At 44.4% G+C, this 26,008-nt stretch overlaps 1 protein-coding gene across 1 annotated transcript in view; it reads right to left on the reverse strand.

The window, feature by feature from the left end:
* The window catches only part of LOC119661342, a 268,028-nt gene extending 249,757 nt beyond the window's left edge, over positions 1-18,271 (reverse strand). Inside the window, exon 1 of the mRNA XM_038070643.1 lies at positions 16,944-18,271. The gene's annotated coding sequence lies outside the window, so the exon portion shown is untranslated. The remainder of the gene's footprint in view (positions 1-16,943) is intronic.
* Between the last annotated feature and the right edge of the window lie 7,737 nt (positions 18,272-26,008).

Below are 26,008 nucleotides of genomic sequence, written 5' to 3' on the forward strand. Positions count from 1 at the left end.
TTAACGGGCGTGGTGATTGTGAAAATTTAATCCCTGCAGGGGTTACATTTCCTGGGAAATATGCATGTTCTTCTAAAGTTTAATCATAACAATGACCGATGGCGCAACAGTTCAATTTTAGGTCTATACCTCAGAGCCTGATAGAGCATACAAGACCCTACCGGTACACTGGTGGCAATGTGGTTATCATCGTGTTCGGCCGAGATAATTTCCGTGATTTGATTCAGGCGATCTACCTAGGCTTAACTGTCTAGTACCCGTAGTTTAATACCCACTTGTAAAGGTTTTTGTTTTTCTCTGGGAACCTTTATTTGATCAGGAGCCTTTACAAGACTGTGGAAAATAGACTACATTGCAGTCAGTGATTAGCTATTTTCAAAAAATCGTCATCATCAACGGCCCAACAATTGCTTTCCAGCCAAGACTTGCTTTAGTAAGAAATTCCAGATATTCCGGTTTTGTGCCGAGGTCCACTAATTCAATATCCCTAAAAGCTGTCTGGTTTCTTGTCCTTCGCCATGGCTCGGTTTGAGACATGGTATGCAATGTCTTTTTTCCACCGTAGATATTGTCTTTATAAACCTTTGGGGCCAAATCATCCTCACCCCATTAAGTGACCCACCCACCCCAACCTATTGAGCCGTATTTTATCCACAACCAACCGGTTTCAACGTTGTGTTCCTATCTTTATTGTTCTCAGTTTTTATTACTTTCATTTTTAAAAGATCGATAGAACCACTAAGGAATCCTGAAGCACCGCTGAACAAATTATGGCGTTCATTGAAAATGACATGTACTCGGTCGAACAGGAATGCACTCCTCACTACCATAATCTCTCATTATACGTTTTCCTCCCCTTAGTGAATCCAAGTCAAAGTCGGTCCCGAGTTTGTTTAAAAAAAATTCACTATGTCTAAATGGCCATGAAATACCCAGGCGTCTCAAGGACTGAAGCTTTCTTAATACTGTTCGCTATGAATATAAGTTTTTACACCACCGAGACAGTGATTTCCGTTTGAGATGGGCGTGAAGATTTCATTCAAAACATTACCTCCTTATCATAAAAGGTGATTAAAAGGATTGCAGAGCTGTTAGCTCGTAACTTGAAGATTTGGAAACTTTCCTGCTACTGAAACGTTATCCACGTATCACATAGAGACAGACATGTGGATATCGACCTTGAATAACGTTCGAATGCTTGCTAGACACTCTGCGGTCAAGTGAGACTAGATGATGAGATTCTGATGAGCACTTCTCTCCTGGCTGTGAGACTGTCCTATTATACTCCAGGAATCCTGGACAGAGCAAGTGTGAATTCGGCGTTCGATCAATGCTTACACGAGGAATCTAATGGTCATTTGTCTTCACTTTCTTTGGCGCCAACTTCAACACCGATTGTTTATATGACACAGTTATTGTTCGACAATGGGAAAGCTTTAATACTGATCGGATGGCGAATGCTTTGAACAGTCCACCTGAGGATATTAATTTGGCATATCATGCTAACCACGACTATCCCCCATCGTTCATGGTTCGCAGAAATTCCTTTCTGGACTTCTCGAAATGCTCCTCCACTGTTCTGCACTAAGTGCGCCCGAGGAGACCCATTTATCGGTCACCTTGGGATAGTAAATTCTACTGCATGGCGCAGCTAGCAAAGGAATTGCCGCTTTCCTTAATGTGTGACTTGTCCATTGGCAATTCCGGCTTCCAATCAACACGTCCACGGATAATTAGCTTGTCCGCCGATGAAATGAACACAGAATAGTCTAAACTTGTTGATCATAATCGGGTAACTGCATTTTCATTTTGGACATATCACCGGAGGTGGATTTGGCCCTATTAATCCGTCGAGAGACATCAAGTTCTCACCACAGTCGACATAAGCGGTGCTTCCAAGATATACAAATTGATCAGCACTTTTGATGCAGCCGTTAAAAATGCTTATTTCTCGAGCGCTACTCCAGTCGTCGGCTACGTCCCAAAGAGACGTCACAGGATTCAACTAACTGCGGGACCTTGGAAGTGGACCGATGAACCCAAAGGATTGTTGATCGCTACGAGTGCTGGCCACAGGTACACCCTGAAGTTTCGATACCGTGCGAAACCTCGAGAAGTTCAGCGTAGCGTGAGACGTGATAAAAGGAAATTTATTATTGGACTGGTCAGGAAGCGAAAGTTCCAGCAGGCATCAATGATTTCAGAACCGTATACGGCAACACGGAGGAACCGGCGTATGGTCGCAAATCTGTCTCTGGTCCTACGAGAGATGTTAACGGTCGACGCCGCATTCAGGATGATGAGCAGCTGAAAAGATGGAAGGAGCAATTCGCCACAGTTCCGCCATAATATGCGGATAAGGACTGGCTTTCCAGGCAAAAGTGAAATCATCTTGCCCATTAAACCACTTAAAATGAGCAAAGTCATTACAGAGGTATTCACCGCAGCTGTAGTTTTTCAGAGAGTAAAAACAGGGATGATTGCTAAAAAGGCCGCTGGTGTCGTCCCACCCCCCAAGAGCAAGCTGATTTCCGCTCCGGTTTTTTCTGCATTGACCACACCAATACACTTTGAATCATTTTGGAACACGCCACCGGAGTCCAGATCTTCGTCTTTTGCTCTTCGTTAATTTCGAAAAACCTTTCGACAGCTTGAATAGGGAGTTTATCTGGAGTACTATACATAGAAGGAGAAATTAACAACTATTATCAGAGCAACATATGAGGGCGCGAAATGCTTCGTGGTAAAATCTCACGCTAATTTGAAGTCGAAAACGAAGTCTGACCGGGTTGGATCATGTTAGCGATATTATTTCTTCTCATTATTGGTGACCTTCTGGATGCTGCCTTGTGCAGAGGACATGGACGGGATCAATGGACCAAAAATTCTTCCCTCAAGCACCTACACTGCGCCGATGACATCTTTTTGTTCTCTCACACGGTCATGGGCTCTGGGCAAATGGCTCTGGGTTTGTCTATCTAGGTAGCCTTATATCTGATGATGGTGGCAACGAGCTCGATGTTTCCTGGCGCCTTTGATCTGCTTTCGCCGTTTTCTCCAAACTCTGAAAATGTACCTACATCAAGTTGAGGTTCTTCTGCTCAACGTCCTCTCTGTGTTATTATATGGGTGCAATGAATGGAAAGTGACCATCATTGTAATACCTAAAAGCTTCAAGCCTTCGTCAACCCCTGTTTTCGTCATATCATCGGTGTATTCTGGCCCACACAATTTCGAACGAAAAGTACATGTTGATAAGATGGTGGAAGCGGCAGGGGATAGTTCATATTTTAAGAAAGGGCGACAAATCCATACAAACCCATTTGGGGTAGTAACTTAGAGTAGCGGATAAGCGCCATGCAATAGTGGAGGAGCAATGTTGACATCTCGGAAAGATTTTAAGAGTGTTTAAGCTCATTTCGGCTAATCAGCAACGATGACGCCTCGGTGATGTGGACGCGCAATGTCCCATTCAGGGGATATTGGTAACGATATATGTACCTCAAAGCGATTTAGAACTGTTTCTTTTTATATATTCGAGTTCTATCTAAGTAAGATAGAAGATGGTCCTGCAAAATGCTGCTAATATAATTGCGGAAGGCCAAATATAAATTTGTTAAAATTGGATTCATGGCACAACCACTTACACAAATGATTATTGATCTTGATAGCACGTATGGAATTAAAATATATTAAGTTGTGAAACGATCTTGTTAAAGATTTTGATTGGGAATTACCATTTATTCTTGCGTGTTACAAAGTTATGACTGAGTATTCTTTACTGACGGATCAAAGATGACCTGTGGAATCGGCGCGGGGGTTTTCTATAATACACACGGTGTATCCAAGTGATATTATGTGCTAGGTTTCGCCAGTGTATTCCAAGCGGAAGTACTGGCGATATTGGGAGTCTGTCGATAGCTGGACCAAGATTCGAACCCCAAGCGTAACACAGCCATTCTGACCGACAGCCAAGTGGCCATCAAGGCCTTGTACTCAGTGACGGCATCTTCAAGGCTGGTGGGGCAGTGCAGAGACGCGCTGAACCGTCTGAGCGGCACGCTCAAGATCACCCTTCTCGAGGGTTCCCGGGCATAGGAACATAGAAGGGAATGAGCGGGCTGACGGATTAGCCAGGCAAGGCTCTGCTCTTGGCAGTCTTTCGGCGAATACAGTCGGTGTTCCGCTGGCGGTTGTCGGGGGCCGAGTCTATTCACACTAACTAGCAGCCGCGGGACTAAAATGGCGAAGGCTTACGAGCTGTGCCAAGTCAAGGAGAATTTGGCCCACTTATAACATAGCTCGATCACGAGAGCTCTGGTGCCAGAAGCGTGCAAATGCATTCAAGATACGACGGTCTGCACAGGGCACTGGCCCATAAGGGACCATGCCGCCAGGTTCGGCATACCCTATAATTCGCATTGCCGAAGCTGCGGAGAAGGAAGCGAAACCCTCATGCACTTTCCCTGCGATTGCCCAGCTCTAACTAGAGTCAGGCTACGGATACTGGGAAACCATTCTTTGGGGACCTGAGTGAGATTTCTAGCTGCAGGGTGGCAGGGCTGCTTTCCTTCGTGAATGCTACGGGCTGGCTCTGAATATCCGAGCCGGCTAGACTCTGCCTCCCTGCTTAGGAGTTTGTGGCATCAAAACGGCGTACCACAGCGCTAATTGGGCTTCCGGGAGCGGCCATTGATACCTACCTACCTACCAACTATCTATTCTACTACTTATGGTCATATTACTACATATGCCTTGGTCTTGGATATTTTTCTATTTCTAGTGCCGAAGCAAAGATCACAAATCACAAACAAACTCAAAGATCGTCATACGTTGATGTAGATAACTTTCAAAGAGTTATAATATTTTGGGAAAAAGACATCTATAGTACACTCACTAAAATTTAGATACTATGAAAGAAGGTTTCCCTAAAACCATTCAGTAGCTTATTGTAGCTTAAACTAACATATTAGCCTCTTGTTTTCGAGGAACCAATTTAAGTTGTTGGTAATTTTTTTCAACATTTATTGTTAATCGTGGGAAGTATTTTTTAGGCTGTAAATAAATGCAAGCAACGACCAACGTAACTCAACATTCCGAGAAAATCCCCATTTTGTTCCTGAAATAGTGGAGAAGGCTTTATATTTCCTTATTATCATCGAAAGTCAATTTTACAGAACGAATTTCTGGTAGAGATTCAAGTTAACTTCAGAAGTCATGAAGGGATGTTTTTATGAAAGCCAAAAGACAGTAGGTTCCTGGTATCAAAGTGCCAAATTCAGACGCTAGTAGAAATACTGGATCGATTTTTCCCATCCTTAGACCATAATATGCTGGCTGTATATGTATGTATGTAATTTTGTGAGAATCCACCTGTTTGAAAAGAGTTTCGGTGCATCACGAGAGCCCATCAATCAAAACCAAAACAAGATTATCAAATAAACTTCAATGGAATGTCCTTTGCATGGCATTTCACATATTCCGGCGGGCAATGCCTCGGTTGAAATGGGGTTAAGGAACCTCTCAATACCCCAAACTCGTATCAACAACACTTGATTACCCCCCGGCAGAGATCACGTCAACGACTTAATGTATGTACATTAGATACTCTGTACGTACGTGACTACGTATGAAGATGAAACCATTCTTTAGATTGATATAGGGAACTATATTTTTATGGTATTCCTACATGGATGTTTCGACATATGCAAGCCTGGGATCCTCAAAAACAACTACAATCCATACAAACTGATTGTTCTATTAAAATTATACTAAGAGCTGGGACTAACCTCTTTCCAACCTGAGGGTCTTCGACTATTGCATTCCAATAATTCTTCAGAATCACATTAAATTTCCATTAAACCAAAAAGGCGAATGAATGATTGAATGAATGGACACGAAAGATGGATTGATTGGTTACATTACGTATATTCAATTGAACGCGCTGGAATTGTGGTTTTTATTTTATACAAATTGAAATAGAAACCAAGTAAAATTCGTTGGAATGAATGCGGTTAAATGGTGGTAATGGCTTTCTTGGCGAAATTAGAAAATGAATGGTTTTTCGAGAAAAAGATGTGGAAGGGAGATTTCATCTGTGTTTATTGACTGTGATTTTAATTTTGAAAAAATTGTTTAGTTGGCTGTTGTTTTGTTTTTGTTTGTATACCTAATATGAACAGAAATTCGGTAATGTTTCTAAGCATAGTTATGCAAAATCGAGGTTGGTTTTATAGTGTATAGGTATTTGTCTCCCTTCGATGGTCATCGACCACTAATTTAGTTTTACAATAATAAGAAGATCGTAACGTATTTCAATCTATGAAAGAAGAAATATCTGGCTTTAGCTTAGGGACCATATGGAGTGGGGAAGACCAACAGCTGTCCAAAAAGCTTGCAGATACCCTGTTGCATAAATTGTTCAAATTCTTTCCGTGCAATAGCCAGCTTCTGGGGTGGTAGGGGACGCACTTTCGAGAAGATAGGGGAACCAGTAGTGTTAATGTTGTGCTGTACATTGTGCTTCACTGGTTTAGAGAGACTACATTCAGTAGTAATCTGTCTGAATTTTTGGAGGAGTCCCCGAACACGAGGGTCAGTAATGTCCTCCAAAAGTACGGAAAGATTGTTGTTGGGAAGAGATGAGATTTGGCCTGACGAATTAAGGTTGGTTGTGGAGTCTATAAGGGACCTGTTCTGCAAGTCCACTAGCAACCCATAGTGACACAAGAAGTCTGCGCTTAAAGAAGGGAAACTGACATCGCCAGGATGAATCACCACGAAAACGTTCTACGCAAGTTAACATTCACGTCCACTTGCCTATACCCGTATGTATTAATTCGGGAGGAATTTGCTGCCGCCAGTTTCAACCGTTGAAGAAATAGTCAATGGTGCCGGGGTACGGGAAGAACCAAAACCTCCGCACCAGTATCTACGAGATAACTGCACCTGCTGAGAGGATCATAAATTGTTAGGCGACTTGGCGTTGCGTTCTGGGTAGCCGTCGCCAGGACCCCCCGCGGACCTGGTTTTTTCAGGTAGACGCGAATTTACACGGGATCGTACATCTGGTGGTTTTTTGCCGAATCTGCGAAGGTACCAACAAATGCTTCCGTCCGTAGGTTGTCCTGATGACCTGCTACCCGATCGCCCTTTTCGTCCAGAAAACCGCAAGCGAGCTCGCGACCTGCCGCCCGAACTCTGAGCGTCTAGGATCGCCCTGATTTCAGCCATACTGATCACTAGCGCGGCTATTTCACGCTTTAGCTCGCCAACTTCGTCAAAATGCTGCTGAATGGCCGCGATTGTTGGACACGCATGCGCCTTATCAGCCGCAGTGGCCAGCGTTAATCCCGCTGCGCCACATTTGTATTTTGTTACACGTACATATACCAGCGGTATCTGAGCCAATTGGGCACTTCTACGTCACTAATCACAAAACCTTTTTTTAGCCATCTTAAATGTTTAGTTTGACTCTTTTGACCAATCGAAGTCTGTTTTAAAATTTGAACATTGAAACACCTCAATCAACCTTGCTTTTTTTCGTATCCTCATTTGCATATGTGACATTTAAATTGATCTAGCGTGCTTAATTACTTAATTCTTTTGAAAGTAATATCTAATTAGCAGCGGAATGTAGTGAAGGTGATACAGATTGCTTTCATTTCATTAGGATTTCTCCTAATAACTTCATTCTTACGAAATCTTGTTCCACTACCTTTGTTAGAACTAATAAAATAATCCATAAATTTATGTGCTGACTGGACCTATTGAATGCGAAATCGATATCGTTGTGATAACTTGCGGGCATCCGGATAGAAGCCAGATTTTGGCAGAACCTGCTTACGGTATTTAAATTGGCGATTGATTTTATGGTGCCTTTATGGTAGTCAGCTTTTTTAAGCCTTTCAATTGTTTGGCAGCTTTTATCTCTGTTGTGATTTTCGATAAAGCTTGCTTAAATAAAGAGACTATTCCCAAATCCTTAATAGTATCTATATTGAAAAAAGCTCAAACAAAATGTTACAGTTGGCCTGCATTCTTTTGTTTTGAATTGCCAATTACAGCTGTTGCAAGCAATCTTTCCACGCACAAATTCAATTGCCTCTTAGGACTTGTATTAGTGTGCCTGGAAGTCTCAAGTATTCTCCCCCTTGATTTGAGATTTTCAGAATTTCGAGATGGGTTTTGCAAATTCAGATCACAATTCCTCATGGCCTAGTAGCCAGTGAACTGGAAGGTTCTTTTTATAAAAGAGCGTTGTACAACTTCAAGAGCGCGACAGTCACGGATGCGGAAAGGTGATCAGGTTATATACAGCAATATTCAAGGATGTTTCTGACAAGGGAATTGAAGAGTGTTAACAAGGGCTGAATTGAGGTAAAGTCGGAGGAGGAATGTAGGATAAAACCAGACATTTTGGAAGTTCTATTGATGATGTCGACCAAGTGGGCATTGAAACGAAATTTGTTGTCGAATATTACATCCAGGTCAGATCAGTAATGAAAAGGGTTATCCACTATGAATGGGAAAGTATGTTGGGGAGGGTATAAGCGAATAGCACATTCAGAGGCATTTGCTGGCATTCCGTGTTAGCTTGTTGTCCGAACACCAACCAGCCAAATTATCAAGGTTGAATTGCAAGGGGGACAGTCCAGCGGGGACGAAACAGAGGCAAAGGTCGTCTGCGTAAAGCAAACACGGGTAGGTGAGAATGGAGGCGAGGTCTTTGATGAAAAACAGGTGGTCAAAGGGTAGTATAGGTCCCGGGGCGAAACGTGGATTGGTACCCACGATGGAGCATAAAACCTGGGAAATGCCTGCTGAACCAACACCAACAGCTCTGCTACCAAACCCTATCTCCACCTCCACGTGGTGACCGCTGGGAGCTCTTTCTTGACGAAAAGCTGCAGACGGAGAAGGATGAAGGCGAGTCTCCCGCGCCTAAAAACGGGACAAATTGTACCAACTGGTCCTCCAGGTTGGGGGTTGGGTAGGGCTGACAACCCTACACGGAAAACAACCTGTTACGAAGCCACAACAGGAGCCTCGGATAGGACGGATGTTAAAACGACGGACCCGGCAACGACAAAGGAACAACGATTTGCGCATTTTCTCATGGAACGTGCGCTCCCTGTACAGAGATGAAGCTGATAAGCAGCTAGCCGATACCCTGTCCCAATATAGGGCTGATGTAACAGCGTTGCAAGAGATGCGATGGACAGGGACCGGTTTCCTGGAGAAGAGCCACTACACCATATATTATAGCGGCCATCCAGTAAACCATGTGCTCGGAGTAGGTTTCTTAGTCAGCCAAAAAATGAAACCTGCTGTTATCGGCTTTGAAAGTATAAGCGAACGGCTATGCACTCTGCGCTTGCGAGGCAAGTTTAGAAATATAAGCCTCATAAACGTTCACGCCCCTACAGAGGAGACTGCAGAGTCGGAGAAGGATACCTTCTACGAGGCAGTAGAAAGAACCCTCGAAGCCTGTCCCAGATATGATATCAAAATCATACTTGGGGATTTTAACAGCCAAGTAGGGAAGGAGCCCGTATTCAGGCGATACGTTGGCTCCCATAGCTTACACGAAAAAACAAATGATAACGGACTGCGGACTATTCAATTAGCAGGGTCACACGAAATGGTTGTTGGAAGTACCTGGTTTGCGCGGAAAGCGGTCCACAAACATACGTGGGCCTCTCCAGACGGGACCACTTTCAACCAAATTGACCACGTGTTGATCGAACGCCGCCACCTCTCAGCCTTGATGAATGTCAGAACATATAGGGGGGCCAATATAGACTCGGATCACTATCTCGTTGGCATGGTGCTCCGAGCTCGAACAACAATACCACCTAGAATCCTCTCTGACAATCAGGTGAGAGTGAACACTGAAGCCATCCACAACACAACCCTCCGCGACACCTATAAGAGGGAAATGGATGCCGCAATAACCGCAGTCAATAGAGGACCTGGAGATGAAGCATCAACTAATGATCTTCACAACCACCTGAAGAACGTTATCATGGATACGGCCACAAATATACTTGGCCCCAGCCGCAAAAGGAGTCGGAACGGCTGGTTTGACGATGAATGTAAGCTAGCAACGGAACGGAAGAATGCCGCATACCGAGTAATGTTGCATTCTCAAAGAACGCGGGCACGCGCAGAGACTTATCACGAACTCCGTCGAGCGGAGAAGCGACCTCACAGACGGAAAAAGGAAGCCTGGGAGAACCAACAAGTCTGTGAACTAGAAAAGTACAGGGAGCAACCGCACCAGGCGCGGAAGTTTTACCAACAAGTCAGCAGGATGAAGCCTTATACACCTCGATGCTCATCCTGCCGAGACAAAGAGGGAAGTCTGATTTCCGACAGAATGGGCATATTAGAGCGATGGGTTGAGTACTTTGATGAGCTACTGAACAACCAGAACATCGGCGAGTTGGAGGTCCCGCCAACTGAAGACGACGGACAAATACTGCCACCACCAAGTTTAGGAGAACCAGTCCGTGCAATTCATCGGCTAAAAAATCATAAGTCGCCAGGAGCCGATGGAATTACAGCCGAATTGGTTAAATATGGAGGCGACCAGTTACACCAAGTGGTTCATCAACTTGTGCTCAAGGTATGGGACAGCGAATCAATGCCTGACGATTGGCAGCGAGGCATAATCTGTCTCATACATAAAAAGGGAGATATCACACAGTGCAGCAATTATAGAGGTATCACGTTGCTGAGTACCATCTATAAGATATTCTCCACTATCTTGCTAGGCCGGATAGCCCCATACGCCCAGAACATCATTGCCCCTACCAAAGAGGCTTCACTCCAGGCAAATCAGCAACAGATCAGATTTTCTCTCTGCGGCAGGCGATGGAAAAACTGTTGGAATATGGACAACAGTTGCACCATCTGTTCATCGACTTTAAAGCCGCCTATGATAGCATAGCCAGGGTAAAACTGTACACGGCCATGAGAGAATTCGGTATCCCGACGAAATTAATAAGACTGACTAGGCTGACCCTGACCAATGTGCGAGGCCAGATAAAAGCAGCAGGATCACTCTCAAGACCATTCGACATCAACAACGGTCTACGACAAGGGGATGCGCTATCATGCGTCCTCTTTAACCTGGCCCTCGAGAAGGTGATCCGTGATGCTGAGGTGAATGCTAGAGGTACGATCCTCTTCAAGTCCACCCAACTACTGGCCTATGCTGACGATATCGACATCATGGGAAGAACCACCCGAGACGTTCAAACTGCCTTCATCCAGATCGAGCAGGCGGCGCGAGATCTTGGGCTGCACATCAATGAAGGCAAGACAAAATACATGGTGGCAACGTCAGCACCGAAGACGAATCAACCAACAACATCAAACCGCACTGGTCAAACACAAGCACGAACAAGAATAAGGATAGGGGAATACAACTTTGAGACCGTTGACAATTTCTCCTATCTAGGGTCGAAAATCACAACCGATAACAACTACGATGATGAAATCCGCGCACGGTTGTTGTCAGCCAACAGAGCCTACTTCAGCTTACAAAGACTGTTCCGCTCGAAACGTCTCACCATAGGGTCAAAGCTCTTACTGTACAAGACTATGATCTTGCCAGTCCTCATGTATTCCTCGGAAACTTGGGTTCTTAGCAAGAAAAATTGCGAACTCTTGGCCGCGTTCGAGAGAAGAATCCTCCGAAGAATTTTTGGCCTCCTACATGAGGATGGACGATTCCGTAGCCTACACAATGACGAAATCTATGAGCGATACCATGACCGTCCGGTTGTGGATAAAATCCGGCTCAATAGGTTACGGTGGGCGGGTCACTTAATCCGTATGGATGAAGATGATCCCACCCGGAAAGTCTATAAGGGCCATATCTATGGTAGGAAAAGAAGACGAGGCAGACCCTGCCTAAGATGGAGCGATGGCGTAGGCCAGGACGCCAGACAGCTTTTAGGGATATCGAATTGGTGGACCTCGGCGCAAAACCGGGATATCTGGAGTTCCTTATTAAGGCAGGCCTAGACCGGATACCGGTTGTTGCGCCGTTGATGATGATGAGGAAGAATAGAGGGCCAAGTACAGAGCCTTGGGGAACGCCAGAGGAAGGAAGTACGAAAAGGGATGAGTAACCATGAAAAGAAAGTTTGTAGGAATGGTATGAAAGATAGGAGGAAAGCCAGGAGATGGCTGAGGGAGGGAAGTTGTAATGAGAGTTTAGAGAAGAGCATATTATGGTCAACGGTATCAAAGGCTTTGGAAAAATCAGTGCGAATAACATGCACCTCCTGTCGTGAACTAAAGGCAATGTGGTCAGCATTGCGCTCGTCCGAGATTATTACCCTGATTTGACTTAGGTACTCATTCACAGCTGAGTCGACTGGTATCAGACGTAAAATCACGATACAAATCCCGCTGCCTCCAGTGATATTTGAACCGCGACTTTCCGTACGACAGCCTTTCGCTCTAACCACTCGGCTATCCGGACACACTTATTAATATATGTACTCAGTTGAAAGACTCAGTTCAGACTGTCAAATTTGGCTCTGCGGAAGCTGAACCTAGTAGATTTACGCTGGGTTTTGGAGTATGAACAAGGGAGCTCCGCTTCAAATTTAAGCGCGGAGTGGTGAGTGTCAGTTTTGACGTACGGAGATGTGAAAGGAAATAAAAAGAGGTGGCACTCGGGGAGGTTGCAAAGGAAGAGATCGAGAGTGTGGCCCAAGGAGTTTTTGGTGGTATTGAAATTCAGCGCAGAACCAGTGTTAATAAAGGCAGAAATTAGAAGGGAAGAATGGACGAGGTTGTTAGAAGGAATTGGAAGGCTAGGCTAATTAGGCCAGTGGAGCATGGGGAGGATAATATCTCCGCAAAGGAAGAAAGGGAGGAAAGGGAATCTGACAGTAAGGAGTTCAGACAAACTATCAAACAATTCTCCATATAGGTGGGAAAGGCAAGCACAATGGACGTATGCGCCCTGTATGTGTGTGGGAGGAAGTTGGGCGGGAAGACGCGAAGAGCAACACAGTCAAAAGGAAAGCCAAAGGAGAAGAAAACGAGTTCAATGGGGAGCATATCTTTTATTGCAATTAGGACCCCACTGTCGGTAGATTTACGAGATAAATCCCGGTGCCTGCCAAAGCAAAAAGTGGTGTACTTTTTGAGGAGCTCGGAGTTTAATATAGTATCGTCCTGCCAACTTTCCGAGATACAGTTGGCATGGTGTTGCTGGGCCAGCGCGGATAAATTGCTTGCCGCTTGGTTCTTAAACCTCTAACATTCTGATAAACGTGACGGACAGTAAACATGGATCTAATTATATTGCTCGGCGAGGCAGGCGAGTTGTCCTGAAATTTATCAGCGAATTGGTGCGTTTGTATGGCTTGATGAATACTCCTTCAGGCCAGAAAGAAGCGTTGCCGAGGACGTCAACGTCAGGATAAGTAACCTTAAAAGACGCAATCGGTCGGTATTGTTGTCTTTTGTCAGTTTGACGCAGGACAGAGGAGAAAGTAGCTCTTTATGTACTCTAGTACATGGACCATAGAAGTTGCGAACGCAATGGTGATGATTTTATCGTTTGCATTGCACGCGGCGAACGACTATTATTATTGTCTTCTTCAAATATTCAATACTGGCAAACAGCTTTTTAGCAGACTTTAGCAGCCCAGACTAGATTATTGCACCACCAATTATGCGTTATTGCCCAAGCTTAGCTTAGTTGCGAACGAGATTTACGTGAACCCACTGTAGTCTTTTTTGGACCAGATTTTCTCGGAGCACAAAACCTGTAGGTCATCCCAATCTCATCAGGCTGCTTTTAAAAGTAACTTGATGGTTAGTTTTTTTGAGTGTAATTGCGCGGTACTTCTAGCCATTATTTGTTTGAAATAATAAAACTTGTTTTTTCTATTCGCTAGTGGAGAAATTTATTTTGCAAACATCCATATTTCAGGAACCACTTGTTCTCTTTATCAGTACTAACAAATCCGAAACTTGCAAAATAAAATTCTCCACTAGCGAATAGAAAAAACAAGTTTTATTATTTAAAATTGATGGTTAGCTTGTACAGGCCTTCTTCTCACATGTCTGGCAAAGCGTTTATTACCCCAGCGTATTTGTCTGCCTTTGCATCCGTCAGATTCGGTTACAGTCGTTCTCCGCTCCGGTGTTCCGTCCCTTTCATTTTCTCTTTCCGCTCCCCTGACTCTGCTGAAATAGGTCGCGTGAGAGGAAGACCGCGGAAGGCGATCTCGGTTAGGGTGCCTTCCTTTTGGCGGCGCAATCTGGCTGCGTGGTTCTGCAAATTGGAGGCACAATTTGCGCTGACGGGCGTCATGATGGACGTCACCCGGTTCAACCACTCCCTCATCGGTCTCGACGAGGAGACCATTGACACAGACGTGGTGGAGGAGTGCTCGTACGTCCGTTTGAAGGAGCAGCTGACTCGGTGCCTTTCATTAAGTGAGAAAGCAAAGCTAATGAGGCGACCGTACTCCCAGCTAGTTGCTTCGAGAAATGAAGCAGCTGGGTGGGGTCAGCTCTGACCTGACTCGGCCTACGCACCGCCCAGCGAGGGGAATTCTCGGCCAGCCCCACAGAGACGGTGACGGGGAGAATTTGTACCTCCTCGGCGACCCTGTACAGGACATCTAAGCAGGGTTAAACGACTCGGCAATGCTGCGTTTGCTCAGGGACGCGGTTTCGAAGATGTGGGCAACTACACCGTCCCGACACGCGACATCGGAGGTCAATACCCTCAGGGATCATTCGGGTGGACGCCCCTCGGAGACCGCTGCAACCCGCGCCTTTTCAGCTGGAGGCAAGGTGAAGTAGCGGCACATTGGAGGCGCGAATCTCGGCTCCATTGTGTATTCATACTGAACAGCTCACGGCTTGACATGAGACTGGGGAATAAATGTCAATAACGACATTTTGCCAACTATATCACGGGAACTCTAGTCTTGTCCGTCGGCCAGACAAGGCAAAGTTAAGCTTTGTCTCGTCGAATTCGAATCAATTTTTTTGTATTTGAATTCGTTATAGAAAGGTGTGATCAAATTGTGATAATTTATGTATTGGTTAGATAAATGAAGTTCAAAGAAATGAAGTTCCAAAAAATCAGAAACGGAACTTGAATTTTTGGGGAATGCCATTCCCCTCAACGCGACTAGATATAGTAAACTTTTCCTATCAGGAGCATACAAACGTACTGCTAGGTTTAACCTGTCGACAAGCAGGAAGACATGCAGAATTATTGTGGGCAGTCTCAGGGGCCATCTCTCACTGGTTAGTTCAGAACAGAGGTATTAGAAGATGACACTGTAACGAGGAAGCCGAATCGAACGGGGACTCTCCACGTGAATGCCTTGCCAGAAAACATCAGATTTTTTATACTGATGTACTCCAGCTGAAGTGGGTGCCATCAAATTGACTTTTGGAAATCTTGCGGTACAAAGACAAATCTTAGATATTCCCCCGAGTAAAAAATAGCAACTAAGGTCTGAGTGATCAAAGATTGAGCCCGTAAATAATCCTGTACACACACAAACACGGACTAAAATCGTACGATACGACAGGATGTCTTCTAGAAAATGAAGTGATGCTTAAGTCCTGGAAATAAATCCGATGTATTCGGAAATATTCGTGCTAAAACTATATATTTTAAGGGTTAATGATGCCAATTCTTTGTTAAAGGGACCTTTTTCCAGTGGTTTTAAATATCTTGTCGGTATTGACTCAATGTTTCTCGTATTAAAGGAGCTGATTATGTCATTTAGTAAAGAAATGGTTTGGAATGCTCATTAGATAGAGCTGAGAAGAAGAAAAATTTACTAAAATTGGGTGGACAATAAAATTCAGGTTTAATAAATTGGAAAAGGTGGTAAATAAGCTGAGGACAGCGAAGATATTTGGACAAAATTTAGTCAAAAGCTGAGAGTGGAGTATAGAGCAAAAAAAGTAATAAATCAATTGCCATTCGATCTCCGGGTTCTGTAGCGGACTTACTGAGAACGAATAAAATCTGACCCCCCTCCCCCGCCCCCCGCCCAACTGTGTAAAATATGCAAGCAGATTCCCATCAGTCCAGAAGATACATGCATTAGCATGGAACTTAATATCCATGGCAAAATATAAGTACAAACATATTTTTCTTTGGAGTGAAATGTTCAGAGTATCTTTCGTGTAACGTTGTTCACTGTCAACCCAAATTGAAAATCTCAGCTCTTAGATTATAAAATTAGCTTCGTACACTTCGTATCTCAATTAAAAACAATATCCATTTGGCGCCTTGCAAAGTGAGGCTTAAATATACTCGTATCTTACAAAGTTACGTAAATGTGCTGTTGCAAAGTATCCTGGACTACTTTAAGATACGTCATAAAATATGATATGTTATGCTAAACTTCATGAATATATTTAACATAAACTCAGCACTTTGGTGCTAGCTGAACTAGGTATTTAACTATTTCAAGTCTTAGAGATCTGGTCGAACTCGTTCTCTTGTTGCTTCAAAAAGCAACCAGTTTTACTTTTCAAGTGTTTCGAATATTTACCTGAAATTCAACGAAAGTGATCCCTTGTGAACATTACGACGTCATCGATTGTAACTTTAGCTATCTCTCTATGTAACGAAGCTCATGTTACGGTAATCTCCCACTAATACTTAAATTGATTTTCTTGTTTTTCTAGTAAATCTTGAAAAATTTCCTAATTAGCATTTTGACCATGACAAAAACCAGGCATACCCAATTCCGACAATTAAAAAAAAATATTATGTAGTCACTTCCTAATTAGAAAATTAACCAATCTTCAACGGTACCATGTTTGAAAACTCTAATCGGAAATGATTTAGTGTCATTGGCATACTGGTTGTTATTGAACCGATAGTATCAGTGCCGTTGCAGCACTTGCTGGTCTGTAAAACTTACCAAAAATATCAGGTTTATGAGCCTGCAATTGTAGTAATAAAAGAAATCACGACTGAGCTGCTCCTCAACACTTGAGTGATAATAAACCTTGCTCTTCTTATCCGCTTCCAAGATTTATTCACTGCTATCGCTGCTACAATTGCCGCGGATGTTGTTGTTGGTTCACTTTCAAGCAAAACTTGTTAAGTAATAGAGTATTGCTGGCGCCGTCAATGCCGAAGATTAAACGCGCACATAAATCTCGATAGTACTACAAAATAATGTATTCATCAGAGAAAACTTTCTAACATTATCAATAACGGCAGTAATAATTTCACTTCATATTGCAACCTCAGTTACTTATTTATACTCTTCAATTCGACAGCGAACATGTGTATTTGTATCTTTGCCAATTTATTGCGAACGATTTGTTAAAACATTCACTTTTTGTTTCCCAAAGCAACTTCTTAACACCGTTCTTGGTTTCAATCCGCGAAAAGCATCTGTAGTGGATTTTTGAAAAATACTTTTGTTAATCCGAGTGGGTGCCTGTTGCTCTGAATAACGAACTTGAAGCTGTTGAGAATGCTTGAAAGATGCAGATTAACAATTAAGCACATAAACCCACACTATCAGGTTACTCGCTTAAGTCTTTCGTTTTTGGATATTTTCGAACCGTGAAATTGCCGCACAAAATAGATCACTGCAATTCTGTTTCAATCGAATCTGTTACTTTTTTGTTGTTGAATATTTAATAGAAATGCACACTTGAATTTTGCTCTTGTTCATCTGCTATGATGCTTGTACCGCACACCTACTTTTCTTATCGCTTTTACGATTTTTTATTCCAAACGAGCTATTATTATCCGATAATGAGCACTTGTAAAGTCGGTTATAAAATCAAATAGATACTTTCACAAAACGAATCGCGAACGAATAGAAGAAGTATAGAAACGTGATGCACGAGCCAAACCGCGGTGGAGACGAGGAAAATTGCTGTCGAAGAAACCACCTTGGGTTGTCTTAAGGTGGCTTGAAGCTTTTCACTTGTCGGTTGCCGATGCAATTATGGGTTTCCTAAGTAATTTTATTTTGGACTGAACACGAATTTGGGAAGTTGTTAGCTAAATTGAGAGCAGTAGTTACCACGATATACCGGAATATGCTAAGAATTGGTAAAACTAATTTAAAAAAAAATACTATGATATTATCATTAGACCGAGGGATACAATCGCCGAAATCGCTCCAATTAATCCCACCTTAAACACCCCAAAGAGCTCGATGGCCGTTGAAGCGAAAACACCAGCGTAGTGTACTCGACGGCTTTCGCGACTTAACTGAATGGAAATCTGCAGTAGGAGGAGGTCGCGGTCGTTCCTACCATGCAAACATTGATGGTAACGGAGGTGCTTTTTACGGTAACATTAACTATACAAAAGTCCACTCATAGCTTGCCAACAAGAAGACGTTGGAGCTTATTGCGCTAACTAGCCAACAACCTACGAAAAGAAGGTAAGCGCGATCTCAAGTTAACTTTAAGATCTTGGCTATCTGCTAAGCGATTTCTTAGTAACAGTGGATACCGTTTTCTGCAGAAGATGAAAAGCTTTTCGGTAGATACTCTCCTGATTTTGCGCTCTCATCGACTGTTTTGGTGCTTACCATCTTTGAATTTCTTTTGCAGCATGGTTCAGTGGGTATTAAGTTACCGCTGGCCGTATGTTATCTTAGGTGATTAAGACAATGTTCGATCAGTCATGAGTGCGATTGCACTCGAGCTTTAGGCTTTGTAAGCTGAAAGAATATGATAGCGATATTTGGCTTAAATTTAAGATTTAAGGCAGCAACTTTTTTTTACATGTGTGGTTACCATGTATGCAGCTCTCATACAGATGGAAACTCCAACATGTTTCGGTTTTATTTGTTTTTAATTAATTGATTTAAATTGGATATTCATTTCGATCAAATTTCACTTGAATGAGCAAAAGATGCAAGTGCCAAATCTAGTATTTGCAGGAAAGGTATTGAATCTAGTGAGGCAATTTTAGACTATGATTTTTTTTTAGAGTAGGGTAGGTGAATGCGTTTACGCACAGTGTTGGACTCCCGCAATAGTACGCTGTCAGAATACCAACTAAACACCTTCCTGTGATCAGAGAACTAGTCTGAAACAGTTTGACACATTATTTCGGGCTAGCCCTCCCGCTTCCCCGGCTTTGGGAGCCTTCAAGTCGGGGAATTCCTTTCACAAACGGGAGGGGAGGGGAGAAAGGGAGTTGTTAGTTCAGGGAATCCGTCCGATCCCTGCGCCGGTCGAGTTCAATCTTCTTCGCAATAAGAAGAGCCCAAACATAATGCGCAACAAGATTTCAGCTGCCAACGCTCCTCAACATCTCTCTGATAATGTTGTCTAGAGAGAACTCTCCTGTGTCTGCATAAAGCTGCTGACGAAAGCCGTCCCACCTCTCGCAAGAGAAAAAAGTGTATTCAGTGTCGCCCGCCACTCCATTGCAGAACACACAATCAGGAGATCCCGCCTTCCCAATCCTGTGCAGGTAAGACTGAAAACTTCCATGCCCACTTAGAAGTTGGGTAAGAAAGTAATCAATCTCACCGTGCGTTCGTTTCAACCACAGGTCTAAATTGTCGATGAGTCGCGCAGTCGATCTGCCATTCGGCTCATTTTGCCAAGAAAGTTGCTACTCGGTAAGGGTGCGTTAATGTTCTTCACGCCACCTCTCTTAAGTTTCTGCCCTTACGGCAGATAGCTTTGCGCTCCTTGCAGCTCCTCCACCATCACAGCCGGTTTGGAGACGGTGTAATAAGCAGACGCCAATCGCAAAGCTCCCCGCCTCTGCAGTTAAGCAAGGCGCTTACGATGTACCTCCTTGTCAAAGGCATCAGCCAATATGTCCGCACCACAGAGCAGAATCGACTGTATTGCTCCCATAAGGGGACGACTCAAGGCCGCGACTCCAGTTGCAGGCCTGTCCGCTGCTGCTTTGATTTGCTCGAAGAAGCTCATCTTTGAGTCGAGCATTAAACCAATGTATTTAACCGCTGGTTTTTGACTCTATAGTCAACTCGCTGGTCGATATGGGACGCATGGTTGCAATTCTCCTTCTGGTCAAGATGAATACTTCGGTTTTTTCCATTGCAAGGCTGAAACCGTGAGCAGTTATCCAAACGCTTACCCGTCGCATCAATATGAAAAGTCTGCTTTGCGCCTGTTCAACAGTGCGCCTGGCAACAAGTGCTGCAACGTCGTCTGTATAAGCGACTTTTCGGGCATATCAAGTCTCAGCAGACTACCGTGGAAGCGTTCCAGAGGTCCGACCCTAGGATGGACCCCTGTGCTACTCCGACGTGATTTCTATCCTCCTTTGGCCCTTTAGCGTCTCATAGAGCAGAGAGCGGTCTTTCAGATAATCTCTCAATATCCGCAAGAGATAGCTTGACACGTGAAATGAGTTTTCTAGTGTGCCTAGCATATCTGTTCGTCTTACGGAATTGAAGGCATGTCTTACATCAAGCGTTATGAGGTGCACTATCCGTCGAGATCGGCGGCTGTGTGCCTCGGCTCCATGAACCGCATCTACGATCTCTATAACAACATCCACTGTAGATCTTCCTGCTCTGAACCCGAACTGCCTTGCGGATAAGTCCCCGGCAGCGCGGATCACTTCAGCGAGCCTACTCCTGACGAGTGTCAAGCATACACAACGGTTGGTATGTAGGCAGGAGTTTCGGGTCTCCTTTACCTTTACTGATCAACGCGAGTCTGGCCACTTTCCAACAACAGTGAGTCCTTGTGTGTTTTACGTGGGTACCTGTCGTGGAGACTTAATCCCATGGTCCTCTATGGACACAGATTGATTTTGTGACAAGCAACAACGGTACCAGTCTATACCAAGTGCATGGCTCAGCATTCATACTGGTGGATGCAAGACCTACCTAAATCTCTACCAAACTAAGGAGTACGGCACCCGTGTTGAAACGAAATACCACGACGAGGCCCGAAAGTCTCTTCTCGGTTGAGCATAACCACAACCCCCATGAAACCCCCACTAGCGGGCCAACGGCAAATAACCGAACTGTACTTACATACAACGGGAGTTCACCCGAAGTATGAGATTCCAAGGGCTATTTCAGTTCCCATGGTACCAGTATACCCCCGGTGGGGTTTCGTGATCGATTTGCCACTTCAGATGAGTCTCCATGCAGACTCGGGTCTGATCGCCCTGATTAGGCCTTTGGAGCATTTGCCTACTGCATCACGGCCGGCAAGCCAAAGTGAGTACAGCGTCTCCCGGTGCCACCACTATGGAGGTTCTCCTCGGCCACTTGATTTTGGTTTGGCCGACAGGGTTGTCGTCCGTCTTCCTCATCGCCACCTAGGAGCACCACTTTCCAGCAACAAGGAAAAATGCCCTCCTTCAACAAAGCGTTGAACACCCCGAGCAGCAAGTCTGGCTGTTGGCGGAACACCAGTTTGTAAACTTCCGCCGGGATGCCATCAGGGCCTGGCGCCTTCTTGGTTTTCATAGTGACGACCGCTTCTTCGAGCTCTCTCATTGTGAAAAGGGGGGCAATCCTCGACACTTTCCGCGCTATTGACATCAACCCGCACAGGGTGTTTGGGGAACAATGCCCGCACAATGCGGTCCATCTGGCCGGTACTTAGGTGCAGTTCCTCCGCAAAGCGCCGATTTTCCGGGTGACAAGCTTATAGCCAAGTCCCCACGACTCGCCGGTAAGTAGCGTGAAAGGCTTCGAACGCGATGTATTGGTGATCATTTACCGAGAAGTCTTCTAGGACTCGCCACCCGTCCACCGATGATGCGAGAGATTCCATGTCAGGAATGCTTCCTTCACAGCCTGTGCGCCGAAACGTTGGCGTAGATTTGGTGTTTAAAACTACGAGCCCGGTTCTCACCGCCACTTCCAGAATCCGTTTTCCTCTGGAGTCTCATTGAGGCATTCCCTATTCAAGAGCCTTGGCATTAAAATCACTGCCTACTTGGATTCGTCCCTCCGTGCTCAAAACGGCGTCTTCCAGGGCATCAAGCCGTCGCCGAAAGTGCGGTATCGTCTTGTTCAGCGTCAGGTAAATGCTAAAAAACGTTATCCCTAAACACCAGATCCAGACAAACCCGTTCCCCCGGCCTTCGGCAAGAACACGAAGTCTAACGTCGTCCCGAACGCAGATGGCAGGGGGCCCGATGAGGACGGGTCCTTGTTTCAGCATTGCTCCTTAATCAGTACTAGATCAGCATTTACTTCCGCAGCGAACTGTATTTGCAACTGGTGAGCGGTTGCACTCCGGTGCATATTAATTTGTAAAATGCGGAATAATCCATTCGCGCCCTAGCCCTTTCCAGTTCCACCGTGAATATTGGACATCGTCCCGAGCCCGCATTGTATGCGACGTTCTCACCAGGCACGCCACAATCCCTGCAGAGAACGCAACTCTCGCTTTCATTGCAGGTCTTCGCTTGATGACCTACTTGGCCGCTGTACTCCTGTTCGGACCCTTGCAAGCTGCCGACGTGTGTCCATAGTCCAGACACCTGTAGCACTTGGTGAGGAGTATCTGCATTCGCACCCTGCATACTACCCATCCGATTTTTATTCTTCCACTGCTAATGAGTTTCCTCGCATATTGCTCGGGGACTTCCACCACGGCGAGCTTTGGCCTCGAGCATTTACAGAGGTGATACATACTCGGGCATTGGTTCATGCATTCATGCTTTAGCGCCTCCTCTACTTCGACCTTTTCTGTGAAGCAGTCAATATCCCGGATTTATAGAGAGCACATGGGATCTGGGCTGAAAACAAGAGCCTTCTCCCCTAATAACACCTTGATCGCTTCGCTGAACTTACTCTTGTTAGTCGTCTTTGGGTCCAGTTCGACGAGGACTCCTCCACTCCTCGTTTTCCGTATGGAAGACACCTCTGATCCGTTGTCTTCGGGTTTCATTCTGTACCGGATTTCACTAAGGACTTCCGTAAAAGTTTTGCCTTTCGTCGGCTTAATGAGCAGAGCCGACGGTCTAGTCCTCCTTCGCTTCCTCGTCTTTTCTGTTCCTGGCTTTTGGTTGGCAGCCTGCTTGTCTTTGGACAGACGTGTCTCTGGCGGCAGAGTCAGTTGCTTCTTTTTTTGCTTCTTCGCCTTCTTTCTTTGGGCCCTGGAAACTACTTCGATAAAGTCCCCTTTTGGCTTTTCCCCAGTTCGCTTTGCAGTAGGCTATCTGCCATTCGTTTGACGAAAGCAGCGTTCTCAGCGGGGATTTGGGGTTGTTTCTGCTCTCCGATTGTCTTCCGCTGCTGACCACGTTCGCCTCTAGAAAGAGATGCGGTCCAATAGTTCCTTCAGTTCCATCAGCCCGTTTTTGACGCTTTTGCTGACGTTCTTCTGGAGGAACGTTGCCGACCGCATACGCTTCACCACTGCTGCGCATTTCCCGATGAGGCTTTCCTCTTTGGCTCTAGCGAGGACGGGAGTAATATAGCGCCACATTGAGTTTAAAGAGGGTCTCCATACATGCAAGGGGGGAAGTATAGTGGTGTGGGGTATCAAATGAAAGGTCTCGATTAATACTAACCGATATTAGTTTTGGTATTTGTTGGAAAGGGGATGAGTGCTGGGGTTCGAAAAGGGCCAGCTACTTCAAGGACCCGTTCTCAGAAGCTACCCAACCCAAATATCTGAAAAAAATATTGTGGTTCATGCCCATGGCATTTAGACGCTTCATACCTGAAGCATTCAGCTTCCAGCTTCCGGACTTGTTTATTGTTACTTTTCCCAAAATTCATTTTCAACGAGACTTCTTAAATTTTGTTATTATCGCTTTTAACACTATCCCCAAAAGCAGCATATGTAGTCGAAGATTTCGGGTCAACGCAGGTCAAACTTCAATATTTGATAAGGATATCTTCGTGCCAAAAAAACTTGTAATCGAAAACTTTTTCAAAAACTTTGTTGATTTTACTACCAAAATTAACACAAATCTTCCCCAGAAAACTACCAAAATAAATTCGCAAACCCTTAAAATAAATTCATCTCATTCTCAGCAATACATCGACTTTACAAACCAAAAAGGATTCCGTTATAAACACATAAGAATTCGTTTGCAGGTGATAAGAATCTCTAGAAGGTTCTCCAAAATAAGAACCTGTCACTTCTAATGAATTGCCATTTAAAATGCTTTACGATCCTCTTCCGACTGGTCTTACACGAAACCTGACAGTCCAAGAATTTTTGTTGGTACTCATCGTCGGGACGAAAAATGGAAGAGCTAAATATTTCGGAATAACCACGATTTGTATTGCTGGCATGTTGTTTTGGATGCTCGGGTTGAATGCTGGTCTCTTGTAGTGGACGCGGTGTTCACTTTCCTCATTCTTTTGGATGACTGAGCCCTGGGGAGTGGGTAATGATTCATTTCTCTTGGTGGGAAAGTGTATTGAATTTAGTTTGGGCAAAGGAACCTGAAATTCGAATTTAACTTTGATGGTTTTGATTTGAATATCTCAAAAGAAGAGTGGTCCTCAGCTTTTATTAGGATCTACCTAGAATTTTCTAGGCCTCCAAACTTAATTAGATAACAGATTCGCGTTTATTCCCATCAATTTTACCGGAGAACAAAAACGAGCAAATGCATGAGAGATGGGAAAATTTTATCTGCCCAGAATATCCAGCGGGTACTACCGACTTTCATTATCATCAGCATCAACAATGCAACAACCTGCATCCGGTCTAGGCCTGCCTTAATAAGGAACTTCAGACATCCCGGTTTTGCGCCAAGGTCCACCAATTCGATATCCCTAAAAGCTGTCTGGAGTTCTCACCCACGCCATCGCTCCATCTTAGGCAGGGTCTGCCTCGCCTTCTTTTTCTACCATAGATATTATAGACTTTCTGGGTGGGATCATCCTCATCCATACGGATTAAGCGACCTGCCCACCGTAACCTACTCAGCTGAATTTTATCCACATCTTGACGGTAATGGTATCGCTTTTAGATTTCGTCCTTATGTAGGAGGCCAAAAATTCTCCAGGGTATTCTTCTCTCGAACGCGGCCAAGAGAATTTTTCTTGCTAAGAACCCAAGTCTTCGAAGAATACATGAGGACTGGCAAGATCACAGTCTTGTATAGTAAGAGCTTTGACCTTATGGTGAGACGGAACAGTTTTTGTAAGCTGAAATAGCAACACCAGTGAATAAGAAAAAACAAGTTTTTTTATTATTTCAAATAATTAATCGCTGGAAACACTGCATAATTACACTCAGACACCTGACATCTGTCTAAAAATTTCCAAAATGACGCATAACCGTATCATTGGTCGCCTTTCCACGCGCCAATAGTATTTAGCTTATATGCGTCGTTAGCTGCTTTCCTTTTCGAATAGCTTCGAATACCACAGTCGGCGTACTATTCATTGCTCGGGTAATATGATACTTAGGCAACCGAGCCTCTGAATCTGCGTTAGTAGCTTCCTGCTGTCAGCAAAGTTTAGTCTTGGCCACCAGACGATGAATGCATACATCAAAATGGGTTTTATTATGGATGTATACATCCAAGGAATATGTTTTGGTGAAGGTCCCTAGGTTTTACCTATTGTAGTCCTGAAGCACCAGACCAATCTGCAGGATTTCTGACATTGTTGGTGATTCCACGTTAATTTGGAATTGAAATATAGTCCTAAATACTTGACTGTTTGTGCTAGCTGGATTTAGCGTAGCGTGTAGCTGCCCACCTGACGTTCCAAGCGAACATAACTAGTCCAGTCTTCCTAACGTTTACCATGAGTTCCTTTTGGAGGCACCAACTGTGGATTACATGCAGTGTTGCATTCAGACGGTCAAATACTGTGCTCGTAAACTTACCGATGATTATTACGACTAGATGGTCGAAATTACCAGGAGCCATAACAGAGGAGAAAGAACTCCTCCCTGTAGACAATCCCTAAGACTCCTCCCTGTAGGCAATCGCTGCTTCGATAGACTTCTATCCGACCAATATATGGATCTTTCTCCACTCTAGCTTTTGAAGGATTCAACTGATTAACAGCGGATCGATTCC

The sequence above is a fragment of the Hermetia illucens genome, chromosome 1 (genome assembly GCF_905115235.1).
Source record: "Hermetia illucens chromosome 1, iHerIll2.2.curated.20191125, whole genome shotgun sequence".
In the NCBI taxonomy this organism is placed as follows: domain Eukaryota; kingdom Metazoa; phylum Arthropoda; class Insecta; order Diptera; family Stratiomyidae; genus Hermetia; species Hermetia illucens.